The following is a 16,270-nucleotide window of genomic DNA, read 5'->3' as shown; positions in this document are numbered from 1 at the left end:
CACGGAAACGCCGTTTACCTTCCCGCCAGAGCGGTACCTATTTATCTACTTGCACTTTGATGTGCTTTCGAACTGCTAGGTTGGCAGAAGCAGGGACTGAACAACAGGAGCTCACCCCATCGCGGGGATTCGAACCGCCGACCTTCTGATCGGCAAGTCCTAGGCTTTGTGGTTTAACCCAAAGCGACACCCGCGTCCCATAGAGAGTGTGGGGTGGCTTTGAAATTACCTCACATACATACCTTAGAACTAAAAGGCCCAGGGTCACTCATTCAGGAGCCCTGCTTTTGAGATTGTATGTACTGCCCCATCTGCTCATCGCTAAATAGCTTGGCTGACATTTTAATGGATTCTGTTACAATCAAATGCTGGAGGCTGTGGAAGTGCAAGGGAATTATACAGTGCTTTGCCCATTAAAATGGCAAGAATAAGAAGTATGTTCTGCTTTGAAGCTATTCAGGTGTGTTTTAAAATAGACACCAAATAGAACAATAAAACAACAACAACAACAACCCTTTGATTCCCCACCCTGAACTCAACTGTCACCTGTGACTCTTAGAAGCTGTCAGGATGTGACAGCAGCCACACCCCGGGAATGGCTTTGACTGGCTGGCTAAGCCAGGTGAAGGTAACAGGTGGATCTCAAACCCTTGGCGAGTTAGGGACTTCTGTATGCAAAGACAGGCTCTGACAGATTGAGCAGATGAGAGCAATAGTGGCGCCCAACAGTCAATAAGGCGGTTTCTGCCTGTGTGGTAGAGGAAAGTGAGGGGACCTGGATTGGTGGCATGTCTAGAAGAAGGAAAACTCTGGTTCTAAACCTCTGCTGACTTGTGGGATATCTTTGAGAAAAGAAAAAGCTAAGGAGTAAAGCCTACACAAATAAGGAAGTGGAGTTCCTAAGATGGTTGGATGAAACCTTGGGTTATGTACGCTTCAGGTTACAAACTCCGCTAACCCAGAAATAGTACCTCGGGTTAAGAACTTTGCTTCAGGATGAGAACAGAAATTGTGCAGCAGCAGCGCAGTGGCAGCAGGAGGCCCCATTAGCTAAAGTGGTGCTTCAGGCTAAGAACAATTTCAGGTTAAGAACAGACCTCCAGAACGAATTAAGTTCTTAACCTGAGGTACCACTGTACACCTCTTTCCGGCAACTCCTGCAGCCAAACTGGTGCCCAACATATTGTCTGCTTTCCTTTGGACCACATCAGTGAGCCTGAGAGGAGGACCTTGTTGTCTGGGCAGCCCAGGACCTCCATACACACTGCCCAGACTTGCATCCCAGGAAGGTCACTTCAGTGCTGCACTCCGTTGTCTCTCAAGACAGATGAATGCCAACAAGAACAACAAATCTGAATGATGGCTAAATCTGTTTGCTACCCAATTCTACCCTACTGGAAAATTCAGTTCCATCTTGCACTAGGTACTTTCCTTTAAACAAGGTTTTGTACTTTAATGACACTGTTTCAGGCTACCTTTCTTTGGCTCCAGTTAAGTGCTTCCTGTTCCTAAGGCAACTGACCTTCAACCTGCTTACCTCCCAGGAACATTCCTTGCTTATTTCATCATCTCCTGTATATTTGCCAGCTGAAAGGTAAAGTCTGCCTGCCACCCTTTCATGGACAGTGTGAAACATGCAATACACCTTATTAAACAGGAAATCTCTCCCATCTTCTGAGTTTGGGAAAACCTGGGCTCACAATGTGCAATTTAAACCTTAGCCAGATCCTTGGTACCTTGCCTCCCAATCCAAAGAGCTGTGATCCCCAAGCAAGTGTAGCTTAGGGTGTAACAGTCCTTGGCAGGGTGCTCAGTTTGCAGCCCAGCTTGAGGCTCTGCTCTCCAGTCAACACACTCCATTGTGAAAAGCTAGTTAAAATAAGGCCATATAAAAATATAAATATATATTTTATCCATTTATAATATTTATTCCAGCTTTGTAACAGCAAAATAGTTTGCTTATATAAAATCTTCAAACATCAGCTTTAAATATTGATGTTTTCAACACCGTTAGAACATGTATATTGTTTACTGAGTGTAGTAAATAATAAAATATTCATTCATGGAATTGAGCAACCAAAAATGGGTGTGCAAATCAACCAAACCTGGAATAAACAAAAATGGAATTAAAAAATATAGAGAGGAAAAGGGCAATAATTTTCTCTGAACGAAAGTCACAAAAACCACCCATTTTCACAGAGCAGAATTAACTGGGGGCGGGGGGGTGAGGCAGAGATGTTGAGATGTAGTGGCTCTTCTGGGAAAGGTAATGCCAGACGGCCAATCAATAAAAGCCAGGCTAATACTATGAAGAAGCTGGTCGATAAACAATAAAGCAGACTGTAGTTGTTTGAAAGGCACAATGAGAGAGCAAAATTTTGAAAGCCAAACCATCTACCAAACATCACCACTGATATCCCACCAGCCACAAGCAGGACGGGAGCACATGAGTGTTTGCTAGCATTTGTGCTACACCAACTTTTTCACTGAAAACATTAGCATCAGAATATCCTTGCAATGGCTTGCTTTGAAAGCTGGGGTAAGTTCAAAAGGCAGAGAAACTGTCAAAACAAGGCATTTGCACTGCAAAGGTGCCACAAGTATTGATGCATTGGCATCTGTACAGCAAGGGCAAGAGTTTCATCCCAGTGCATCCCATAGGAGCATGATAAGGACAGGGACATTGCAGAATTTAAGACATAAACAGATTACTGAAACAGATTCCATATTAAAGCACCAGAGATAACTAGAACTAAGGCTTTCCTTCTTCCACTTCCCTTCTCAGACAGAATGGGACGTATCAACCCTGGAGATTTAGGCAAAGTTAATACAGCAGATTTTAAATTTCCCAGGAGAGCTGTTTCTTATAGCAACTAGCAGGATTTTACTGCTCTTTGTCAGCTCTTTTATTAGCATCCTGCTAGCTCTCTGCCTAAATACCCCAGAACCTGCATAGGCGATTCCACCTTTTCCTGAAAAGATGGGGACATCCTCAATAAAGGGAGGAGAGAAGGAAGTTTTGCAATGTTTGCAGCTAAGCTGCTGATCTCGGCCTTTTGTAGCACATTCACACTTCAACCAGCTGCTGGACATTTCACTGCCCTTGCTTTTACTTCATTTTGTCCTTGGCAAAGCTAAATCCTATGCAAATTCCAAGAAGGAAGATAAAGGGGTTTGTCTGAAAACCAGAGCCGGAAGCGCCAAACTGTAGCATCGTTTGTTGCAGTGCAGCTGTGGAGGAGCAAAAAGTCTTGAAGCCATTTTATGCCAAGTACTGAATCTCATCTCTCTGCACAGCTTTCTATGCTCAGAAGGAGAAAGGATGAGAGTTGGGTTTGGAAGCTAGCTAGATGCCTGGGATAGGAGTTCTGAGCATTTGTCCAGTCCTAGTCCAGTTTAAAGATAAGGAACTGTAGGAAGGGAGAGCTGCCCATCCACAGTTAACAGCTGGAGAGCAGACTAGGCAAGCACACACATCACTTGGGCACAGTCTTCCCCACTAGGGTGAGGTGGATTATGCTTTTTAGCTACATTGCAGTCATTTATTTCAAAATTAGCAGGTGCACATCTGCATCCTCTTTTCACATGTCATCTTCCTTAGTGATGCATAAGCCTCTCTGGATGAACCCAAACCCAAACGGAAACATATTCACAAAGTATCCTATTGCTTTGTGCCAAAAGAGTGCCACTTCTTCCAGCAGGTTTTAGATTATGGCCAGTTGTAGCTGTATTTTTCTAATGCTTAGCTAATCTCTAGAAAAGCATCCCAGATTACTCTGCTTGTCAGCTGTTTTACTACCCAACACAGGCAAAAACATGCTTGCAGATTCCATGCATACTGAACTCATCAATCATGCCGTTGCACAGAGCTTTCTACCTGTCAACAACAGTATCAGGCAGGAGTAAACAAATGGCATATGCTGCTTGTATAAACCCCAGTGCAATTTTGCCTTCAGCTTGGTAGAGAAGCCTTTCCCAACCTAGTGCCCTCCAGATGTTTTTGACTATAACTCTGATCATCACTGACCACTGGCCAGCCTGGCTGGGGCAGATGGGAGCTGAAATCCAAAACGTCTGGAGAGCACAAGATTGGGGAAGGCTGGTGTAAAGTCTCAAAGACATGTATTAGCAGTAGTCCCCTGCCCATCTGACTAGGTTGCCCCAGCCACTCTGGGTGGCTATATCCTCTGGGTGGTATGTATCCTCAACACTGTGATCCTAACATCTCCTATGAATTTAAGGCTGAATCATATGACAACATCACAGGCTGATGCCATGACTGAAGCTACCTTGAGTGGACTATTAATTTTAACTAGTTTGTTGGGCCAGTTAATCCTGTGAGGGCACTGACAGGTGTTTATAGTATGGCAACATGCATGAGTTTCATTGCCCATTGCTGGCAGGTTAAAAAAAAACAGCTATATGAATCAGTCTTTAAATTGGCAAATGCAAGTGAGAAAATTGGCACTCTCTCCTTCCTGCTGCCATCTGAAAACCACATGAACAAGCACATTCAAAAGCTTTCCTGGTTCAACTTATGGATGCTTTGTAGCAGTCATACGCGGATATACATAAAGGATCCCTTTTATATATCTGGTCTTAGTTAATAGCATAACTTAGCTAAACTTGGTTCACAATGGCTGATGAAGTACTGTTCTTGAATGCTGCAGGGTCTGGCTCTGCTTATTAAAGCCCCTTCCCCTTTGCTGTGGAAGCAGAAGACCCCCAACTCAACATTCAGAGCACACTTTTACTGTTGATTTGAGAAAGCTGAATTCCAGGAGTTCCTTTCACTTATAAAGATATAAAAGTCACATGACTCAAAACCTGGCTATATTTACAACTAAGTCTCAAATGCTCCCATTGACTATAATCCTGCTCTAAAGCGGTTTTAGGCTAATACCCAACATATATGCTCAGCATATCCCAGATGTTCCATAAACTTCAGTGCAATAATGTTCAAGCATCTCCTTCATCAAAGTGGGAATTTTACTGCCCCTAGATGGGGCATTTGTAAAAAGGCAAGGACATCACACCCAAACCCTACAATCTGATGTAAAAAGTTCCAAAACGGATTTCTGCTGTCTAAATGGTTTAAGGAAAAAGCACGCTCCTCAAAAACTTTCAAGATCCCAACAAGGTTTTGGCCATATAGTCCTTACCTTATAAGAAAAATGACCAGATTAGCAACGCTGCCTTTGGCCAGTGTGCCCAAGGTCTTGGGAGTGCATGGTGTGTTTCTTTTATTTCCCCCTCTTGAATAGTAGATCCTTACAGGAAGGGCAAGGAAACCTGGGCTTGGGGGAACCAAACATGGCCCTGCAGGCATCTCTTTCTGACCCTTAGGACTCTTCCCCAAACATCCTCCTTCCCCGGCCCTCCACCGTGACCTCCTTGGGCACAAGCTGGACTGTGCCATTGAATTCTGATCATGCCTCTTGTTTGCCTGGACGGGGCATAGAGAGGGGTCTGTGAGTGTGTATACAAACTAGTCCACCTGTACAAAAGGTGAGCTAGTTTACTATACTATACTATACTATACTATACTATACTATACTATACTATACTATACTATACTATACTATACTATACTATACACAAAACTATTTATCTCTTTTGCCTGAAAAATATGTGCCCCACCCTTCCCCTTCATTTTCAGAAAGAATTTTGTTATGTAGCCTGGGAATTGCTGTTCAAGGAGCCAGTTACAGATAGGTAGCCGTGTTGGTCTGCCATAGTCAAAATAAAATACACTGTGTATCTGAAGAAGTGTGCATGCACACGAAAGCTTATACCAAGAACTAACTTAGTTGGTCTTTAAGGTGCTACAGGAAGGAATTTTTTTATTTTGTTCAAGGAGCGCGACTCTAAAATTCATTTGGGTGCACCAGACTGCCATAGTCAGTGAGTGCACTGAGAGAAAAATATACACAGGTCCTCTTTTTTACTTTTCTAACTGACAAAAAGTTATTCATGTCGATTATGAGGGAATCAATGATTTCTCATTATTCTATTTTTAAAAAAGAAGAAGAAGCCACCCAACAAAGAAGGCTGGCTACAACCCTAGTTCATGAAACCAGTTGGGTGCTCACTTAGTTATATATATATATATATATATAAAGTACAGCCCACTCCCACTTTATTCCCAGTTTTTCCATGAAAACAGAAGTGGCTCTTTTTGCAAAGATTCTACGGGAAGTGAGGAAGACCACCACTGAGTAAACAGATTCTGCCCCTAAGAAGCAATAACAGCATACCTTCCAACATGTTGTGTCCCAAAATAGGAATGCGAGATCTTGCTCGATTTCACAACCAAAATGGCAGCCATGCTCTCACAAGGGGAAAACAGGATGTCCTGTTTTTTCCAGGACACTTGCAGGGTATGTAACCAGAAAAATATACTTCCACTGTCAGGTTCCCTGTCATTTCCTTGGCCTTCCCTTCCACTCACTTCCCTCTTCAATGGTGCTATTGACAGTCCATCTCACTCAAGTGTTATCCTAAGCATCCTTAAACTAAATCATGCACCCACCATGCCAGAAACATACACCATGTTCATAAACCAGGATTTTAAAAACAAAACAAAAATTCCAAACACATTTAATCTCTAATTTTCCAACAACAGACATTTAAGAAGCTACATTGCTCATTTTGGTTAGCACCAAGGTGGTCTGAATCATTAATGCAAAAAAGCAATTTAAAAAATGAATGGGAATAAATGTGCATTATCTTACCGAGTCTAGCGTTTACATAGCTGCAACTTCAGATCTAGTTGCAAATGTGCGCATTAACATTAATGAGCATACAAATACCCCTTAGAAACCAAACACAGAGCTAACTATATTTATCTAGGCCTGTACTTTGCATAAACAGAGCTACATCTCTGCAGCGACACCGGAGATGCTGACATCTGCAGCAAAGATGAGGATGGAACCCCCTGACAGGCTGCAGCCAGAATGTCTCCATCCCAGATCGTGGCTTAATTGAGCCAGTTCCCTTTAATTTCTGCAAGCAGCAGAAAAACAGGTGCAGTAACCATGTTAAGAAGCATCATCATCATTTCGCAAGCCTGAAATGATCTTGAGATAATGAGACACGCGCACTCCCAACTGGTCATTAAACACCCTTTTATGCCCCCAAGGGCTTTTGAAGTTCTGGGGCTGAAGCCTGTCATTAAGATGCAACTCAGCAATTTTGTCCACACCTTGGCCAGGAGAAGTCAGCCCAAGATTACAAGAACTGTTTGCCAAGCTCAGTTTTACTGCTTTCACCACCTAGATATTCTTTGGGATTGAAGGAGAACTGAAGCCATTAGGAGTTTACCTGAGAAATGGTAATGCGATCCTCACAGAGTCCACAATTTCATCAGGATAAAGGACAATGCAATCCTAGGCAGCTTTTGCTTGCATGGTGCACATGCTATATCTAGAACCCTTCTCTGGAAAATATGTGCAGAAGTCTTTCAATACTACTATGGGATTCTTTGTGATTGCATTACTTGATTCGCTACGGGGCAACCAGTGTGGTCTAGGGATTTGAGTGTTGTACTACAACTACAACTAGCTAGACTCTGATTCAAAAGGAAGCAAGGATAATTTAACTATACCAGAACTCCTATATCAGTACCACTTGCCCAGTGATACAGTAATCCCTTACTATGGGTGCATTTTCCTTATTTTAACACTGGAAGGAGTAACAAGCAAACCTAAGAGCAGGAAATGTGATCAGCAGGTAGCTTTCATGGATCATCTGGCTCTTCCACTCTTGACCAACTGTGTTTCAAAATGTTGCTGTGATAAACAAGAGGAAACGTGTGGCAAGACACATCTATTTGTATCTCAACCAAGCAGACATTTCTACAGTCCATGTTGCAGTTATTTCCAAACCTGCTTTGAAGATTGCCAGACAGTGCAAGACTGAGTAATAACAGTAATCATCAGCTTTAATTAGTGGCCCTTCTGATATCCGTGGGGCACTGCCCCTTTAAACAAAACCTCATGGTCAGATGTGCCAACAAAGGGGGGGGAGGCCACCCTCAGCTCCCAACCTAGAACGACATTCCTTGCCCAATTATCATTACCAGAAGCAACATGAAAGAGAGAAAGAGGCCAAGCGAAGTGGCCGGTGCCAGAAATAGACAAGAGAGCTTTAGCGAACGCTAGCAGCCACCTGTGCTGTACATGGACAGCACATCAGTGTTAGTAAACAAACCGGCAAGCAGCAGGCCTCAGATGGCACCAGCAGCAGAGCAGGACAAGGAAGTCAGGGAGGGAGGTGGCGGCAGCAAGAATGTTTGCTGCCACCCACATATTTTTTTTAAAAATCACTTGTTTGTTTGTGTCTCCTTCTTTTTAACGGATGTTGTGATGATTCAAAACGAGCCAGTCACACACCTTGGTGCCAAGGTGTGGGTTGACGAAAAAAGCCCACACAACTGGGCGAGGCAAGTGGCGGTTACTCTGCTGCCTTATCTTGATGGCAGCTCGAGATTAAGGCACGATGTACTGTTTACTCTGGCTCACCTTGCAAGCTGCCTCCCCAAAGGCGGTTTTACTGCTCTGCGACGCCAGACTGCATGGATGGCCCTTCTTCCTCATGCTCCCTGCAGGGGGGGGGGGTTAACTCTTGTTCCCATTGGGAAACTCTCCCAAGACTTCTCCCTCCTGTTGTTGTTTTGCAGGGATGCCAACTATGACCAGCACCTGAACTTTGCTGCCATCGGAACCAAGGCGGGTCCTAAACGTTAAGGCACAGTGACTCAGATGAGGAGTACCATTCAAGACAGCACATTCCCTGTTAATTCAGTCATTTTACTACTGTGGGGAACACCATTTGGATGTTCTGCCTCAGGCGGCAGCAGATTTTGAGCTGCCTCTGAATGGAACAGCTGCCAGACTCTCCAAGTTCCTCTATTTTCCAGGGACAGTCCCAGATTTACAGAAGCTGCCCTGGTTTCTGATTTGATCTCGGAATGTCCCGCTTTTCCTTAGGACATCCCTATTTTCATCAGAGAAATATTGGAGGATATTCTACCCATAGATCCAGGGCTCAGCAAGGGGTTTATATTGTATTGTCCCTGGGATGGAAGCACAACGAGAGTCCAGTTGAATTGAAATAGCACAGAGAGAATTTGGGCCCATGTTGTTAGTTTCTGTAGGGAATCAGCTTTAACACAAGCAGCAAGAAAGCCCAAGTAAGGGTGCTGCTTGTAGCATCTTGAGGTATCTTGGGCAGCCCATCAAATGGAAAAAGTCAAGTAGACGCCATGTATCATATCTGATTCTCCTAATGTAGAATTTGGCCCTGCTAATGCAATGGTTTTACATACCCTCGAACATTTCTCCAATGAAAATATGAACATCCCAATCCATAATGATAATTTTACTATTTATGCACCACACATCTTACTGGGTTGCCCCAGCCACGCTGGGGACAGCTTCCAACATATATACAAACATAATAAAACATTAAACATTAAAAAACTTTCCTATACAGGATTGCTTCCAGACGGCTTGGGGGTTGGCTAACTCCATACCCTCCAACATTTCTACAATGAAAATAGGGACGTCCTAAGGAAAAGCGGGACATTCCGGGATCAAATCAGAAACTGGGATGGCTTCTCTAAATCAGGGAAGTCCATAGAAAATAGGGACATTTGGAGGGTTTGCTTTTATTGCCTTGTTTATTTTAGATGGTTGTTCTAGTGGTTCACTGAGTGAAGCTGTCCTACGTCAGAAGCCCCGAGGAGATGTCCTGAAAGGGGCTGGTCAGATCAGAAGAAGGGATGGGAGGATCTTGAAAAGTTGCCAGCTGATGACCTAAGGGAGGGACTCATCAGGTTGGAGCTAGCTGTGTCTGTGCCCCAAAAACATCAGAGCTGCTGGAGGAGGACACTGTAGGTGAGGATTCTGATCCCAGGGAGGTTGTCACCCAGCTGCTCCTTGCCAAGCCACCCCCTGCCAGCCTCAGTCGCAGTCCCAATACCACCCACTGTACCTCTGAGCTTGGCACCACCACCTTCAGCAACCCCAGTGATGAACCTCTGCCTACCCAGGAGGCACCTAGTCTGGCTCCGAGCTTCTGTGTCACCTAGGACACAGACAAGTACAAACAGACAGCTTGTGTCCAGCTTACTAGGAGGAGTTCCTGCTTTCTTGGTCAATCCCAAGACGCATCTTGCTTGCTGCACTGAAACTGTGCCTGCACCACTTCCTTATGTTATGTTAGCTGATGGACCAATGTCTTCACTTGCTTGGTCAGGCCATGCACCTGCTGCTCCAGTGTCCCATGTGCCGTACTGATTTGGACATTAACATTTTTAGCAAAAAACAAAATCTGAGTCTGAGTACTTCCTCCAGCATGAGCCGTGCATGACACAGTGTACTCTGGATCAGAGGAAGAGCAGGGTACAAAAACATATCATAGGTAAATGAAATTAATGAATCACGTTTGCATAATGTTTCACCACCGGAAGTTAGCCCAAGTATATTAACCAATTGTGTTGCAATGACCTATGAGCTGATACTGGATGACTACAGGTGTGGATGAGGAAGCAGGTTACAGGTAGCCATAAAGCATTAGAGAATCATAGAGTTGGAAGGGACCAAAGGTCATATGGTCCAACCCTTGCAATGCAGGAATCTCAACTAAAGTATCTATAACAGATGGGCATGCAACCTCTGTTGAAAAAGCACCCATGAAGGAGAGTCCACACCTTCTGAACAGCTCTTATCCTCAGAAAGTTCTTCCAGGTGTTTAGTTGGAATCTCTTTTCTTGTAATCCATTGACATAGGTCATAGCCTCTGGAGCAGGAGAAAACAAGCTTGCTCCATTTTCCATGTGACAGCTCTTAAGATATTAGAAGATGACTTTCATATCTCCTCTCAGTCTCCTCTTTTCCAGGGTAAGCATACCCAATTCCCTCAACCGTTCTTCATAAGGCTTGGTTTCCAGACCCTTGATCATCTTGGTTGCACTCCTCTGCACACGTTCCAGCTTGTCAATATCCTTCTTAAACTGTGTCACCCAGAACTGTGTGTGGTACTCCAGATGTGGTCTGACCAAGGCAGTGGCGAAGCTACTGTGTAGAGAGTAGGCGGGGGTGTGGCACACATCCCGGGGTTGTGGCATGCTGCCCGTGAGGGCATGACGCATGTTCTGGGGGCATGGCACCTGGTGTGCAGGGGGGTGACACGTGTCCGGGGGAGCTGCTGCAATGGCACCCTACCAGAATGGTGGTGCTGGGGGCAGTCCGCTCCCTCCGCACCCCTGTTCCTCCGCCAGTGGACCAAAGCAGAATTGAGCAGTTCTATTACTTCCCCTGTGTCCAACTATACTTCCGTGGGTACAGCCTAGAATAGCACTGGAATTTTTGCAGATACAACCACAGGACAAGAACATCACATCCAGTTCATTTACTTGGTGGTAGCCAATCAAGGAAGATCCAGAGAGAGGGGAGTCCCAAAAATCTATCTTCTAGACTATTTTCTCTCTTTTTTGCCAAGAGTGCCATTCCTGGGTCAGATTATGTGGAAATCCTATCCAGCCTTTGGAACCGAGGGACTGACACTGTGTCAATAAGCATTTTGATAAATTCAAAGCTACAACAGGCAGGTAGCCATCAAGGCATTAACCAGCCCTGCTGAAACACACTCCACACACCCCTCTAGCTTCCCATGAGTATGGATGGGGGTGAGGACTGATTTAGTTTCAACCCAGCCTGCAAAATCAGTTACCTTTAATGGGGGTGGGGGCATTTTCCAGAGAGGAAATTAGGTTTAATTGCAAGCTCAATTAAGGCAAAGGGAGTGATTGCAACTGAGCAGATTGATTAAAAAGTGGGAGAGGTTGGGTGAATTAATGTTGATCGAAGTCCAAGCTGATTAACCTGTGAAATTGGCATCACGTAACTTTTCTTTTTCAGATGCCAAGACAACTGGAGATTCCAATATTTAAAATAAATGAATCAGCTCTCTAAAAGTAATTATGCATGCTTTACACTGTGACATTAAATACGTTTTCACTCATTTGCTTAAACTGCAATCCTAGAAAGATTTCTGTGAGAGTTAAATCTCACTGAAATCAATGGGGCTTACTTCCAAGTAGACATTTTAAGATTGGTCTGTTAGCTTTCTAGGGTATGCATTGTGTCTGGAACAAAATGAAAAATCCAAGCCAGACAGGCTACATTCACTGAGGGACTAAATATTATTGGATTTTTCTCCCCCCTCCCCCCCCAAAAGTTACAGATATCTTAGCCTTTCTTAAGAATTGGAAAACCTGAATAATATTAAGAGAATTTCTACACTCAGTTCTAAACATAAAATGCAAACCAGGAGCTTTGGGTGTACAGATAGGCAGCTTACCTTTCAAATTCTGTTTCTGGCCCTGACAGCCAGCAATCGACAAAAGGGGATTGGCTTACTAGTTCCTAATTTGTATGGCTTCTGTGTGTCAAGCGTGCAGAACCAGGATGTCAAAAACCTTCCAGTCTAGCTCCTCTCCCAGTGTCACAGCAGCCAAGACCTGCAATGGGCTTTTTCAGCAGCTCCCAGTTCAGATGGAAGTTTTCATTATGAAATGGTATTGGAGCAGTATGAAAATTAATACAGTGGTACCTCGGGTTAAGTACTTAATTCGTTCTGGAGGTCCGTACTTAACCTGAAACTGTTCTTAACCTGAGGTACCACTTTAGCTAATGGGGCCTCCTGCTGCCGCCGCACAATTTCTGTTCTCATCCTGAAGCAAAGTTCTTAACCCGAGGTACTATTTCTGGGTTAGCGGAGTCTGTAACCTGAAGCGCCTGTAACCTGAAGCACCTGTAACTGAGGTACCACTGTACAAGGTTAGGGCTGGAGAGATTGGGGTGCATAGTCACCCTGCACATTTACGTACATGCATGCATTCAAACACACAAGAGTTGAGACCACAAGAAGAGCCTGCTGGATCAGGCCAATGTCTCATCTGGTCCTGCATCCTGTTCTCACAGTGGCCAGCCAGATGCCTAGGGAAAGCCAGCAAGCAGGACATAAGGGCCACAGCACACTGCCCTCCTGCAACGCTGGGCAACTGGTATTCAGGAACATATTGCCTCTGATGGTGGACATGGAACATAGCCATCATGGCTAGGAGCTGTTGATAGTCTTGTTCTCCATTAATTTGCCTAATCCTTTTTAATCTTCTTCATGAACACTTTTAAGTGGCTAATGCTCTAGCTCTAAACACGGTACTAGGTAAGGTACAAATCTCTTTGCTTGTGGGGAGGGAAGAAAAATTATTGCTTAACCTGTTTTGATAGCATGGCTATAGTTATAATAAACTATCAAGACACAGCACCCACCACTTGCTATTACGATAAACTGCTCCCCCTTTCCTTTATTTCTTTATTTCTGCACTGAATGCATGCAAGCTCAGCTTAGGAACTTGGATGTGATTCTCCTACCCACCATCACCCAAATGGCACTTCTGCATAATGAATGACGCCCTCCAGCTGTAAAGGAGATGAAACCCAAGACTAGTAGGTTTTGCAAACTGTAAGTCTGCCCCCCCCCAACTGCAAACACAAAATTATGCCACAGAATTCCAAGTGAGCCACTGAGAACCAAGCTCATCCCTTTATACATAGGCTTGCTCTCTTTTTCTGCCTAGCGTGCCTGTGTGTCATTTCTTGATGACCGTGGCAAAGAGAAAGGACCCAAAAACTTCATAACACAACCTCTCAGCTCTTAAGTGTGGCTTGGTTCTGCATTATATCACTATTCAAAGTGTTGGTTGCAGAATAGAAAGGAAGCACTCTGCAGGACATTCATATGAATGCTCCCAGGCCCAATGGAGACAAACTTGCAAACCTTGATGCTCACAATAACTCCTCTGAGATTTTGTAGATCTAAGAGTGTCATTGCCTCAACAACATCCACTAAGATATTTGGTTTCTCAAACATTTTCCAATGTTCATTAGAGGACAATTAAACCCTCTTATTTTATATCTAAAGTCTGTAAGACACCCAGATGACATGTTAATGAGCAAATCCTGCATCCATGCAGTCTCATGGTATGCCCCACCAAGGTTTTGAAATCTCAACTTCAAATTCATTTTTTTACAGCTGAAAAAGCATGTTTTCATATAAGATGTGACATTCTAAATTGCACCAGGGCCATCTCAGTTCCAAAATACCAATCTTGAAAACAAAGTTGTCCAACAGATTTCAAGTAAGCACCATGGCAGGTAAAGCAGTAGATTAAAAAATGAATAAATCAGTACACACCAGCAACCTGAAGCACCTTTAAGAGAATTGGCATTGTACCATTAAGTGGGCACACTTGGGCACAGATCTTCCGTCATAATGTTGACACAGGCCAGTAAGTTTTCACTTTGATTTGGCTGTATGACTGCAGACGTTGTGTATGGTTGTGGACATCTTTCCCTATGACACATGCATTTCAAACCCAGGTTTCATATTCATTTTTAAAGAAACTTGTTCGGAATGTAGTATTTCTCCCTGCTGTAAAACATCTTCTGAAAAAGCTGTTCAAAGAGAGACCTCTGCCTTTTATCTCAGGATTTAGTCACTGGCGTTGTTCATTAGGCTCGAAATATTTTTTTGCTCAGAGTACACTTCTGTAGACGACAACACTATCAAATCCTAGTTACTGTATTCATTTATTAATCATATATATCAGTTGCTTTGCCATTAAGTTCTCGGGGCAACTTACAAGCAAAGCTAATAATCACACAAAAGCAGCAAGAAAACAAAACACAAAGGGTGCAATCCAGGCAAAGTTAAGCCCTTTGGGTCCCTTCCAACTCTACAATTTTATGATTCTGGATGGTTAAGCAAGTGCTTACATCACTTTCACTGGAGTCAATGGCAGTAGGTGCTTGGTTTTGGGTGCCCATAGTATAATTTTCAAAAATAAAAACTGTAGACCTGAAACGGGTCAGTAAAATTAAAGCTGCAATCCTATACGCACTTACCTGGGAGAGTTGTGATTGCAGTGGGACTAATGCCAGAGCAAACATGCATTGGACCGCACTGCCAGTCCTACCTTTTGCTCCAAAGGCAGAGCCCCCAGCATTAGCCTCGCCACAGATTAACTCACTGATGGAATCTATAACCAGAGTCTGTGTGTTCTCAGCTATCAGCTATCAGGAATGCCCCCCTCACATTTCAGATGAAAAATAGGTATTTTATTGTGGAACGTGGTGAATAAAGCATTGAATAGTATGGGGCAGTGAGCACATCAACAAGGGCCTGGTGACACATGGCATCAAGTAATCCATTCACTAACATGCATACCCAAAAAGCCCCTTTTCACATTTAGATGAGAATGTGTATATGTTTACAGTTACACGTTTTGCCCGGGAAACGCTAACATATTACAAGACAACAGACTCTGTGCAGCAACAAATTTTGAATTCCACTTCCTGATAATGATGGCAGTGTGCCAGCCAGATAGGTACAGTTTCAGGTAACCTCCCATATGGGTATAAACCCACACGCACCAGTAATCTGAACACATGGGTACAAAGCAAGTATATCGATGGGGAGTGTGTCACTTGAAAGGCACCTGTAAAAACCCTGCACAGCAAGGTCAGCTGTCAAAAATCACTGGACCAACCCCATTACACCAAAAGCCCGTTGACTCTTGGGAACAGATACTGGAGCATTTCCATCCTTTCAACAAGATTCAGCTGAAACTCTCCCATCTATTGCTAGCAAACTAGACAAATGCCATTTGTACAGCAGCAACACCCCCAGCAAAAGCTCATACGCAACCACATATAGTAAAAAAGAGAACCACATCACCCTGTTCTGCCTTCAGCTATCCAAGAGCTTCACTGTGGGGTCACCTCCTGCAGCCCCCCCCCAAAAGAGTCCCTTTAGTGCTGAGCACACAAATGCCTTGTGTGTGTGTTAAGCAACTTCCAAAGCTACTGAACAAACAATGCAAGGATTCAGGTGCAAAAACCAAGGCCGGGAATCTTAGAACGTACATCAAGCTGGCATTCAATAGCATACAAAGCACATATTATTTTAACAGCAAAGCAGCAGGGAAGGAACTGCAAAAATGCCACGGCTTCCACCTCCAAGCTCTGACCCCTGCCTTGAGCAGTTTTCAAACAGCCTTGGTTGTATTACTAGAGCTTAAGTTCATCTCTAGATAACACTGAAGGTTCTGGGCACATCAAACCCCAATCCGAACTAAGCATCCATGAGGACTAGCTGCCGTTGTTTAAACACACCTGCCATTTCCTGCCATCTTTTGTCA

At 43.9% G+C, this 16,270-nt stretch overlaps 1 protein-coding gene across 12 annotated transcripts in view; it reads right to left on the bottom strand.

The window, feature by feature from the left end:
- The window catches only part of PLEKHA6 (pleckstrin homology domain containing A6), a 192,992-nt gene that overhangs the window by 115,476 nt on the left and 61,246 nt on the right, over positions 1-16,270 (bottom strand). The gene's annotated exons all lie outside the window — the stretch shown is intronic.

This window comes from Podarcis bocagei, assembly GCF_964188305.1.
Source record: "Podarcis bocagei genome assembly, chromosome: 5".
Classification (NCBI taxonomy): Eukaryota; Metazoa; Chordata; class Lepidosauria; order Squamata; family Lacertidae; genus Podarcis; species Podarcis bocagei.
Note: the sequence above shows the minus strand (reverse complement) of the source record. Positions and strands in the feature narration are given on the sequence as shown.